Source organism: Balaenoptera physalus (genome assembly GCF_965194825.1).
Source record: "Balaenoptera physalus genome assembly, chromosome: 10".
Classification (NCBI taxonomy): Eukaryota; Metazoa; Chordata; class Mammalia; order Artiodactyla; family Balaenopteridae; genus Balaenoptera; species Balaenoptera physalus.
Window position 1 is genome coordinate 95,207,915 of NC_138889.1, and position 13,410 is coordinate 95,221,324.

The window sequence follows — 13,410 nt, forward strand, 5'->3', positions numbered from 1 at the left end:
GGGCTAGTGAGCCACAGCTAGCCGGGAGGGAGTCCGGGAAAAAGTCTGCAGCTGCCGAAGAGGCAAGAGACTTTTTCTTCCCTCTTTATTTCCTGGTGCGCGAGGAGAGGGGATTAAGAGCGCCGCTTAAAGGAGCTCCAGAGATGGGCGTGAGCGGCGGCCATCAGCGCGGACCCCAGAGACGGGCGTGAGACGCTAAGGCTGCTGCTGCCGCCACCAAGAATCCTGTGTGCGAGCACAGGTCACTATCCACACCGCGCCTCCCGGGAGCCTGTGCAGCCCGCCACTGCCAGGGTCCCGTGAACCAGGGACAACTTCCCCGGGAGAACGCACGGCGCGCCTCAGGGTGCTGCAACGTCACGTCGGCCTCTGCCGCCGCAGGCTCGCCCCGCATCCGTACCCCTCCCTCCGCGTGGCCTGGGTGAGCCAGAGACCCCGAAGCAGCTGCTCCTTTAACCCCATCCTGTCTGAGCGAAGAAGAGACGCCCTCAAGCGACCTACACGTAGGGGTGGGTCCAAATCCAAAGCTGAACCTTGGGAGCTGTGCCAACAAAGAAGAGAAAGGGAAATCTCTCCCAGCAGCCTCAGAAGCAGTGGATTAAAACTCCACAAACAACTTAATGTGCCTGCATCTGTTGAATACCTGAATAGACAACGAATCATCCCAAATTCAAGAGGTGGACTTTGGGAGCAGGATATATTCATTTTTCCCCTTTTCCTTTTTTTGTGAGTGTATATATGCATGCTTCTGGGTGAGATTTTGTCTGTATAGCTTTGTTTTATAATAGCTTTATTTTATTTCATTTTATTTTATCCTCTTTCTTTCTTTCTTTCTATTTTTTCTCCCTATTACTCTGAGCCGCGTGGATGAAAGGCTCTTGGTGCTCCAGCCAGACATCAGGGCTGTGCCTCTGAGGTGGGAGAGCCAACTTCAGGACACTGGTCCACAAGAGACCTCCCAGCTCCACGTAATACCAAACGGCAAAAATCTCTCAGAGATCTCCATCTCAACATCAAGACCCAGCTTCACTCAATGACCAGCAAGCTACAGTGCTGGACACCCTATGCCAAACAACTAGCAAGACAGAAACACAGCCCCATCTATTAGCAGAGAGGCTGCCTAAAATCATAATAAGGTCACAGACACCCCAAAACACACCACCAGACGTGGACGTGCCCACCAGAAAGACAAGATCCAGGCTCATCCACCAGAACACAGGCACTAGTTCCCTCCACCATGAAGCCTACACAACCCACTGAACCAACCTTAGCCACTGGGGACAGATACCAAAAGCAACAGGAACTACGAACCTGCAGCCTGTGAAAAGGAGACCCCAAACACAGTAAGATAAACAAAATGAGAAGACAGAAAAACACACAGCAGATGAAGGAGCAGGGTCAAAACACACCAGACCTAACAAATGAAGAGGAAATAGGTAGTCTACCTGAAAAAGAATTCAGAATAATGATAGTAAGGATGATCCAAAATCTTGGAAATAGAATAGACAATGCAAGAAACATTTAACAAGGACTTAGAAGAACTAAAGAGGAACCAAGCAACGATGAAAACCACAATAAATGAAATTAAAAATACTCTAGATGGGATCAATAGCAGAATAACTGAGGCAGAAGAACGGATAAGTGACCTGGAAGATAAAATGGTGGAAATAACTACTGCAGAGCAGAATAAGGAAAAAAGAATGAAAAGAACTGAGGACAGTCTCAGAGACCTCTGGGACAACATTAAATGCACCAACATTCGAATTATAGGGGTCCCAGAAGAAGAAGAGAAAAAGAAAGGGACTGAGAAAATATTTGAAGAGATTATAGTTGAAAACTTCCCTAATATGGGAAAGGAAATAGGTAATCAAGTCCTGGAAGCACAGAGAGTCCCATACAAGATAAATCCAAGGAGAAACATGCCAAGACACATATTAATCAAACTATCAAAAATTAAATGTAAAGAAAACATATTAAAAGCAGCAAGGGAAAAACAACAAATAACACACAAGGGAATCCCCATAAGGTTAACATCTGCTCTTTCAGCAGAAACTCTGCAAGCCAGAAGGGAGTGGCAGGATATACTTAAAGTGATGAAGGAGAAAAACCTACAACCAAGGTTACTCTACCCAGCAAGGATCTCATTCAGATTTGATGGAGAAATTAAAACCTTTACAGACAAGCAAAAGCTGAGAGAGTTCAGCACCACCAAACCAGCTTTACAACAAATGCTAAAGGAACTTCTCTAGGCAAGAAACACAAGAGAAGGAAAACACCTACAATAACAAACCCAAAACATTTAAGAAAATGGGAATAGGAACATACATATCGATAATTACCTTAAATGTAAATGGATTAAATGCTCCCACCAAAAGACTGGCTGAATGGATACAAAAACAACACCCATATTATGCTGTCTACAAGAGACCCACTTCAGACCTAGAGACACATACAGACTGAAAGTGAGGGGATGGAAAAAGATATTCCATGCAAATGGAAATCAAAAGAAAGCTGGAGTAGCAATTCTCATATCAGACAAAATAGACTTTAAAATAAAGACTATTACAAGAGACAAAGAAGGACACTATATAATGATCAAGGGATCGATCCAAGACAAAGGTATAACAATTGTAAATATTTATGCACCCAACATAGGAGCACCTCAATACATAAGGCAAATACTAACAGCCATAAAAGGGGAAATCGACAGCAACACAATCATAGTAGGGGACTTTAACACCCCACTCTCACCAATGGACAGATCATCCAAAATGAAAATAAATAAGGAAACACAAGCTTTAAATGATACATTAAACAAGATGGACTTAATTGATATTTATAGGACATTCCACCCAAAAACAACAGAATACACATTTTTCTCAAGTGCTCATGGAACATTCTCCAGGATAGATCATATCTTGGGTCACAAATCAAGCCTTGGTAAATTTAAGAAAATTGAAATCGTATCAAGTATCTTTTCCGACCACAACGCTATGAGACTAGATATCAATTACAGGAAAAGATCTGTAAAAAATACAAACACATGGAGGCTACACAATACATTACTTAATAACGAAGTGATCACTGAAGAAATCAAAGGGGAAATCAAAAAATACCTAGAAACAAATGACAATGGAGACACGACGACCCAAAACCTATGGGACGCAGCAAAAGTAGTGCTAAGAGGGAAGTTTATAGCAATACAAGCTTACCTCAAGAAACAGGAAACATCTCGAATAAACAACCTAACCTTGCACCTGAAGCAATTAGAGAAAGAAGAACAAAAAAACCCCAAAGCTAGCAGAAGGAAAGAAATCATAAAGATCAGATTAGAAATAAATGAAAAAGAAATGAAGGAGACAATAGTGAAGATCAATAAAACTAAAAGCTGGTTCTTTGAGAAGATAAACAAAATTGATAAACCATTAGCCAGACTCATCAAGAGAAAAAGGGAGAAGACTCAAATCAATAGAATTAGAAATGAAAAAGGAGAAGTAACCACTGACACTGCAGAAATACAAACGATCATGAGAGATTACTACAAGCAACTCTATGCCAATAAAATGGACAACCTGGAAGAAATGGACAGATTCTTAGAAATGCACACCCTGCCGAGACTGAACCAGGAAGAAATAGAAAATATGAACAGACCAATCACAAGCACTGAAATTGAAACTGTGATTAAAAATCTTCCAACAAACTAAAGCCCAGGACCAGACGGCTTCACAGGCGAATTCTATCAAACATTTAGAGAAGAGCTAACACCTATCCTTCTCAAACTCTTCCAAAATATTGCAGATGGAGGAACACTCCCAAACTCATTCTACGAGGCCACCATCACCCTGATACCAAAACCAGACAAAGATGTCACAAAGAAAGAAAACTACAGGCCAATATCACTGATGAACATAGATGCAAAAATCCTCAACAAATACTAGCAAACAGAATCCAACAGCACATTAAAAGGATCATACACCATGATCAAGTGGGGTTTATTCCAGGAATGCCAGGATTCTTCAATATACGCAAATCAATCAATGTGATACATCATATTAACAAATTGAAGGAGAAAAACCATATGATCATCTCAATAGATGCAGAGAAAGCTTTCGACAAAATTCAACACCCATTTATGATAAAAGCCCTGCAGAAAGTAGGCATAGAGGGAACTTTCCTCAACATAATAAAGGCCATATATGACAAACCCACAGCCAACATCGTCCTCAATGGTGAAAAACTGGAACCATTTCCACTAAGATCAGGAACAAGACAAGGTTGCCCACTCTCACCACTATTAATCAACATAGTTTTGGAAGTGTTAGCCACAGCAATCAGAGAAGAAAAAGAAATAAAAGGAATCCAAATCGGAAAAGAAGAAGTAAAGCTGTCACTGTTTGCAGATGACATGATACTATACATAGAGAATCCTAAAGATGCTACCAGAAAACTACTAGAGCTAATCAATGAATTTGGTAAAGTAGCAAGATACAAAATTAATGCACAGATATCTCTTGCATTCCTATACACTAATGATGAAAAATCTGAAAGAGAAATTAAGAAAACACTCCCATTTACCACTGCAGCAAAATGAATAAAATACCTAGGAATAAACCTACCTAAGGAGACAAAAGGCCTGCATGCAGAAAACTATAAGACACTGATGAAAGAAATTAAAGATGATACAAATAGATGGAGAGATATACCATGTTCTTGGATTGGAAGAATCAACATTGTGAAAATGACTCTACTACCCAAAGCAATCTACAGATTCAATGCAATCCCTATCAAACTACCAATGGCATTTTTCACAGAACTAGAACAGAAAATTTCACAATTTGTATGGACACAGAAAAGACCCTGAATAGCCAAAGCAATCTTGAGAACGAAAAATGGAGCTGGAGGAATCAGGCCCCCTGACTTCGGACTATATTACAAAGCTACAGTAATCAAGACAGTTTGGTACTGGCACAAAAACAGAAATATAGATCAATGGAACAGGATAGAAAGCCCAGAGATAAACCCACGCACATATGGTCACCTTATCTTTGATAAAGGAGGCAAGCATATACAGTGGAGAAAAGACAGCCTCTTCAATAAGTGGTGCTGGGAAAATTGGACAGGTACATGTAAAAGTATGAAATTAGAACACTCCCTGACACCATGCACAAAAATAAACTCAAACTGGATTAAATACCTAAGTTTAAGGCCAGACACTATCAAACTCTTAGAGGAAAACATAGGCAGAACACTCTATGACATACATCACAGCCAGATCCTTTTTGACCCAGCTCCTAGAGAAATGGAAATAAAAACACAAATAAACAAATGGGACCTAATGAAACTTAAAAGCTTTCACACAGCAAAGGAAACCATAAACAAGACCAAAAGACAACCCTCAGAATGGGAGAAAATATTTGCAAATGAAGCAACTGACAAAGGATTAATCTCCAAGATTTACAAGCAGCTCATGCAGCTCAATAACAAAAAAACAAACAACCCAATCCAAAAATGGGCAGAAGACCTAAATAGACATTTCTCCAAAGAAGATATACAGATTGCCAACAGACACATGAAAGATTGCTCAACATCATTAATCATTAGAGAAATGCAAATCAAAACTACAATGAGATATCATCTCACACCGGTCAGAATGGCCATCATCAAAAAATCTAGAAACAATAAATGCTGGAGAGGGTGTGGAGAAAACGGAACACTCTTGCACTTTTGGTGGGAATGTAAATTGATACAGCCACTATGGAGAACAGTATGGAGGTTCCTTAAAAAACTACAAATAGAACTACCATACGACCCAGCAATCCCACTACTGGGCATATACCCTGAGAAAACCATAATTCAAAAAGAGTCATGTACCAAAATGTTCATTGCAGCTCTATTTACAATAGCCAGGACATGGAAGCAACCTAAGTGTCCATCATCGGATGAATAGATAAAGAAGATGTGGCACATATATACAATGGAATATTACTCAGCCATAAAAAGAAATGAAATGGAGGTATTTGTAGTGAGGTGGATGGAGTTAGAGTCTGTCATACAGAGTGAAGTAAGTCAGAAAGAGAAAAGCAAATACAGTATGCTAACACATATATATGGAATCTAAGGGAAAATAAAGGTCATGAAGAACCTAGTGGCAAGACGGGAATAAAGATACAGACCTACTAGAGAATGGACTTGAGGATATGGGGAGGGGGAGGGGTAAGATGTGACAGGGTGAGAGAGTGGCATGGACATATATACACTACCAAATGTAAAATACATAGCTAGTGGGAAGCAACCACATAGCACAGGGAGATAAGCTCGGTGCTTTGTGACCACCTAGAGGGGTGGGATAGGGAGGGTGGGAGGGAGGGAGATGCAAGAGGGAAGAGATATGGGAACATATGTATATGTATAACTGATTCACTTTGTTATAAAGCAGAAACTAACACACCATGGTAAAGCAATTATACTCCAATAAAGATGTTTAAAAAAAAAAAAAAACAACACCAGCCTCAAAGATGGGTTTTGAGAACTGAATGAGATAATGATGCAAAGCTTAGGAGGACGCCAAGTAGAACTTCAGCAATAGACACTATTGGCTGTTATTGCGACAGGTGTTTTTCCTATTGATATCACTACCTCTAACATTGTTACTGCTGCTGCTGCTATTTTATTCTTATTGTTATTGGATTGCCACCAGCCAAAGAGAACTGTGACTTATCATTCGCATAAATGGTTTGCACAAGAGTAAGGACACTGTCAAAAGGAAAGTTTGTGTTCAGTTGCTTAGTGGAGAAAAGAGAGAAAAATGGAGATGATATCACAGCATTTGGCTCCCAGTTGGAGAAGCCTTTGGTACTCATACTGACCTCTTTGGAGGTGTTCTCTCCATTTCTGCTGAGAACGGAGGCTAGGTTCCAAGGAGGACTGAAGACAATGTAGTGTCATTTGGTTCCATGGGAAGTTCACATCTCCTATTGCCCAGGACATGGAATCCTGGCTAGAACAGCATTCTCAAAGCAGCAGCAGAACACTGGTGACACTGGCAGATTCTCAGAATATAAAGCAGATAACGGAATGTCTCTGAGCCCGAGAGAAAGAGCAGAGAACTGAGAACGTATTCTTAAGCACATGTAAACACCTCTTGTGGACACCAAGAAAAACTCCTTGTGTTGAAGCAGGTGCTTTGGCAGAAAGTGAGTTGAGTCCCAGTAGATTCAAGCAATAAGCCATCAAAATGTGGGTAGAAATGCTGTGTGACCTCATTCATACACAGCAAATAATGAGTCCTAGAAACATCTGGGTTACATAAGAATTAATATGCCAGCCAGGCAATTAAATATCAGCTGAGGCAATACAGATTATGATTTGACCATCACCATAATTTAGTCTCATTTACTGCACCATAATTGAGTAATTGAATAATAATAATATGTAAGAAACCATTAGTGCCTTAAATTACAGAGAGGTATACCAATACCAGTTCACTTTCTGGGAAAAGTGTCCCCTCAGAAAGTAGTCATTATTAAAACCCACTTTACAGACAGTAAAATATTAAGAGCAAGGAATTACAACTAACTTCCCAATTTCACATGAAAAGGTGAAACAAGAATATGATTGGTCTCTGGTCCTGTGGAATCAAAATGTTTCCATTCTGTTCCAATGTGCATCTCCCCAAAAAGTCCGTCCCTTATCTTTCATTCCCTGTGCCCTCCAACCTGTACACTCACACACTAAATACCAGTCTTCTAGCCAAAGGCACTAGAAAGTACAACAGTTTTTTGAGCTTCAAGGAATAAAGAATATTTACATTTTCTTTGTTTCTTCACTTTCAGAAACAGTCTAGGTCCTAGTTTATAACTAAGGTAGGATCATAGAGAGATCGTGATGAAGGGAGTAAGGTAATAATGGCTGGGAAAAGGGAAGAGAAAATGAGAGAAGAGCAAGGGTCTAAAAAATTCCAAGAAGGAAGTTATGATGCCACATTTGGAAATAGGTACATCCCAGTTCTGTGTTAAATTGGAGCAAAAGAAATAAAGGTAGACATTAGAATAAATTCTTGACTACAGTCAATAATTTTCAATGCTGAATTTAAACATGAGCTTCAAACGGTAATTTAGTGACTGGATGATGTCTAAATCCATGATCCTTTTATGTTGGATCTTCTTCTGTTTTCTCTTAGGGTTATTGCCTCCATAATCTCATCTTTGCAATATAATCTGGCAGGTGTTCTTAAAATTCTCTTAATAGTTTGCTTACTTACAATACTCACTAATAACAACAATGGTTAACATGTACTGAATGCTCAAATTTATGCCAGGAAGTATTATAAGCACTTCATATGTATTAATGTATTTAATTCTCTTACTAACCCTATGGAGATATAAATAATATTTTTTAAACTAAAACAACTAAATCACAGTAAGAGTAAATAAATTGTCAGGACCATGGAAACAAATAGTGAGGCTGGATACAAACTAAGGCTGTCTCGTTCCAGAGCCCAGAATCAACCACTGTGCAAAGCTGCTTTGGAACATATATAAATGTGGACAAAAACAACTATACCTCAATTAAAAAAAAAAATTTAAGGCTTAAAATTAAAAAAAAAACAAAACGAAGAAAATGTGGACAAAAAATAACTAAATAGTGCTATTTGTAAATTCTAATTTCTTAAATAATCCATTTGTAATAATCTCAAATTTTGTATTTTTTATTCTTATAAGACTAGGATGAGTTTTTGCTAAAACTGAATAAACTTTTATCTCTGTTTGGATACAGAAGTTTGTGATATATTCATGGTAGAGTAGAAGTCCAAACCAGTGCAGATTAAAAACTACAGGAAAAAGAACAAAGCAGGAGGCATAACCCTCCCAGACTTCAGACAATACTACAAAGCTACAGTAATCAAAACAGTGTGGTACTGGCATAAAAATTATTATTATATATTTCTATATATATTATAGCTCATTCTCTCTTTATTCTAAGTTTTCATTTATTTACAAATCTTAGAAAGGGATCTCTGATCTCAGCCCTACTTGGTTGTTCCATCAGCCTCATTTCTCCTTCAATTCACCATCACCATATTATGTTCCATGGGGATGCACTGCTGACATTTGAAGCTGGATAATTCTTCAGTGTGTGGGATTGCCTCATGTCATATAGGACCTTTGGAATTCCTGGCTTTAGGCACTAAATGCCAAAAGACAACTGCAGATGTTCCCACACTTTTTCAAATTTCCCTAGGTGCAGCCTTGTACTTGGTTAAGAGCCATTGGCCCAAGAGCCCAAAGCCAACCAAGTGGTATTTTGCACCAATTTTTTGTTTCTATATTTACTCACATTGCTCTGCCTTAGAGTTTGTGAATGTAGTCCCAACTACAAGTACATGACCAAAGTGGAAGTCCTCTAACATACTCTCTCAAGTCTACATAGTCTACAGGTTATCTCTGGACTGTTCCTGAGCTCTTTCTTCATATAGAGTTGATATATCTTCATTGGAATGTATTTAGTTAGTTGAATCTTTTTAAGGATGGAAATGCATCTCAATATTTCATTACAGTCCTAGTAGATAAGTCTATACATTTCTAGGAATGAAAACAGTAAGGGCTTCACTTTGTTGGGAGAGGGCGGGGTGATCACTACATGTTAGATTTGTGCTAGACACTTTATATAAGTGAGCTCCCCAGTTTAATCTTTACATAAATTCTCCATGGTTGCTATTATTGTGTTCATTTTGAAAACAAGAAAATTGAGACTGAAAGATATTAAATAATTTGCCAATAAGAACATTAATGAAGGCAATAATTATATTTATAGTAATAATAGCAACACAGAGGCCTAATTCTACTAGGTAAATATTAACTTCTCAGGCTTTACATGATTGAATTTCTATGGGTAATGTTTAGGATATCATGAGAGTTCTATAGGGAAGTTGTATAGGAGAGCTTTATTGGGCCCTCTCCAAAAATAATCAACTACCCTTTACTTTGCCTATTTATCTTATAAGGCTTGTCGACTATAGTCAAACCTACCTTTGTCTAGCCAAAGGTCTAAATAAAGGTCTCTGGATAAAGTCCACTTTCTTAGAAAATAAGATATAAAATAGATGATCTAGAACATTCTAGAAAGAACTGAACAAAGAACCTGAAATTTGCAACTTCAAACTGCCATCACTAGTTGTGTGTCCTTATGAGGTTAGGCCTCAGTCTCTTTATTTATAAAGCAGAAGAGCTGGATCAGTGAGACCTGATATTCCTCCCAGAGATTAAGTTTAAGGTTTGGTAGCACTTACTTAAGAAACTTCTTTATTCAAATATTGCCTCAATTTTGTTCACTATTCTCCTAAAATGTTCCTGACCATATCTTGAACACACAAGAGGAAAAGAAAATGCTAACTCCCTTAGAAGTATGTTCAATTTTTGTGGGACGGGCTGGTGAAGAAAAATGGTTTGTAAGAGTAAAGGTTCGGAGAAGAACACACTCTCTACAAGGGAAGGTGCATTGCAAGGAGTGTATGAAATTACAGTACAAAGGATCAAAGAGAAAAATTGCCTTTAGAGTGACAGGCTCTCCTTCAAGGAGAAGAAAAACCAAATATTTTATGCGTGTGGAGGCACCGCAGGGCTCATATTTTAGCCTGCAGAATTCCTCAGGATTGCTATAACTGAGCCTCTTGCAGGGAGGACCTATTAATCCTTTGCATGCTTTGCCATTAATACTGTTTATTGGGCCACAAGAAGAGGACATAAACCTTTAATGTCACTTTTTCACACTAAGGATTTTTTCCTTAAAAATTCAATGGTATCTGCCAATTTGATATGGCACTTTAAGGAGGTTAGAGAAGCAGATGGCTGATTCTTAATGACTAATTTTTTTGCATCAACCAATGATTTGTTATTTGATGCACACTGCACAGGATAACAATGTTCCTTTTTAATGGAGTTAGAATGTGCTACTGAAAGGGAAAAGGAAGAGTTTTTGCTGACGAATAATAAAGATTTGATTCAGAAGGGTCTGGAAGGAAAACAGAGCACTAGCACTTACAAACTAATCAAAAGGTAAAATTCTGGAGGAGAGGGAGGAAGCAAAGAAGAACCTAGTATTCACTATACACTCAATGTCACTTGTGAAGAAAATCTCAAGCAAGGATTACAAAAAGTTCTTAGGTTAAAAGATGAGTCAGGCAGCTATTGCTTCAAATCTTTGGACAGACATTTGCACTCTGGATAACTTGAGACTGTTAGCTGAGCATTAGATTCAGTAAAAGTAAAATGTTGGTAGGAATAAATCTCATAAAAAGATGCTATAAGCGTTAAATTTAAAAGTGTCCATAATTAGTTGAACTCAGTAACTGATGCTTAGTGAATACTCATTTGTTCATTGTCTGATATAAGTACTCACCAGATGCTTTCTTTCCCCCTACCCTCTGATAAATCTAAACAGTTTGGACCCCTTTCATTATTTTCTGTCTAATCAGTAACACAGTGTTTGAGGATGATTCTTTTTGGTCATCTTCCCATGCTCCTACTCCCAATTTCAGGCATAGAATTGTTGGGAATCTTATGGATACAAGGAGAAGAACAAGACTTCAGGAAAACATAAAGGGAAGGAAGAGAAACAGTAGGCAATTATGAAAAACACTCCTTCTAAAGGGCTCAATATCAGAATAAAGAAGTACTCTAGAGTTTGAGACAACTGGGCACCAACCTGGGAATAAAGAAAAAAGTCAAATATTGTGATACGGTAAAGGTAGAAATGGTTTAGAAGAAGTGGAGCAAGTTCTGCCATGTGTTGATGATGTGGTAATAAAAGAAAGGGAAATTCGGTATCTTTGTGAAGACAATCTGATGCAGCACAAAAGCATGTATTGTATAAGATTATACTTTTAATAAGATAGCCAGTAGCCACACGTGGCTTTTTAAATTAAACAACATTCAAAATTCAGTTTCTTATTCACACTAGTCCCATTTCAAGCGCTCAATAGCCAGAGGTGGCCGGTGGCTACTGTATATTATAGGCTATAACCCTCATTGCAGAAGATTCTGATGGACAGTTCCTCTTCGACAAGACAAAAGGAGGAAGTTTCTGCTTGTGTGTTATTTATCCAGTGACTATCTAGCGCCATTTACTCTTCTGCAGGTTAGGTATACATGGTGACTAAAGCCAGGTTCTGGCTCTCACAGTTTCCAGTCTAGTTGGGGAAATGCACAAAATTGAGCAAGTAGTAGCAATGAAATAAGCTAATCACTGGATATATGAAGGGCTATGGAAACAGTGAGGAGGGAGTAATAACTAATGTTTAACTGGGAAGATAACTGGTTTTGAAACATTGCTTAGGCTTTCATTAGCTGTGCAGTTTGGACAGGTTACTTAACTTCTCTGGACCTTAGTTTATTTTTTCACTTGTTCATTCATTTTTTTACATCCTACTTTCCTTGTTTTTTCAATAAATATTTCTTGAGTGCTTTTCATATATGTCACACAGAACTGAAAACATTTGGCACCACTGTAGTTCTGGTTAAAATATAACCCATTTGTAATGCCCAAAATGGTAAATATAATTAACACTGCTGTATGTTACACATGAACTCTGTTACAAGAGTAAATCCTAAGAGTTCTCACCAAAAGAAATTTTTTCTATTTAATTTCATACCTATAGGAGATGATGGGTGTCCACTAAACCTACTGCAATAATCATTTCATGATGTATGTAAATCAAATCATTATGCCATATACCTTAAACTTATACAATGCTGTATGTCAATTATATCTCAATAAAACTGGAAGAAAAAATATAACCCATTTGATCCATCTCATTTTTCTCTAAAGCCATGTCATTACTTTCTCTAATTCATTTCATGTTGATCATATCCTGAGACTTTCTCTGCATTATCAGAACTGCTTCATTTATTCATTCATCCAATCATCTAACAGAGATTATTGAGAACTTGCTATGTAATAGGCACCGTATTAAAGACATATAATGGGAATGCCATGGCCTTTGTCCTAAAAAATCTAGTGGGATAGACAGGGACACAAAACTGCAATGTAATAAAGGTGTGAGCAATAGGACCTATGAGATAAAAAAAGGATGGAGGACTAACCAAACTTCAAAGAAGATAGTTCACCTCATTATTCACCCAGAAAATGATGCATTTCATTGGCTATATGTCTTCAAACAATGATGAAAGCCTTGCACACCATATAGCCACGCTTAAATATTATCGGCCAAATGACAGTCAACCCAAATGGGAATTTTTGGGGGAGAGAATATGAGAATTCAGGGTCAATTACACATTAAGGATTTTGATGTGTATGGTTGATCAGAATCCACCTAAACCCATATATCCACAAGTTAATCCTTGTTACATCTGATGATAAAAGCATTCCTTTCAGCAAACATTTATTGAATGT

The 13,410-nt window shown here is 38.2% G+C and overlaps 1 protein-coding gene across 2 annotated transcripts in view; it reads right to left on the reverse strand.

The window, feature by feature from the left end:
* Positions 1 to 13,410, reverse strand: part of LRRC4C (leucine rich repeat containing 4C) — a 1,215,963-nt gene that overhangs the window by 1,142,005 nt on the left and 60,548 nt on the right. The window lies entirely within an intron of this gene.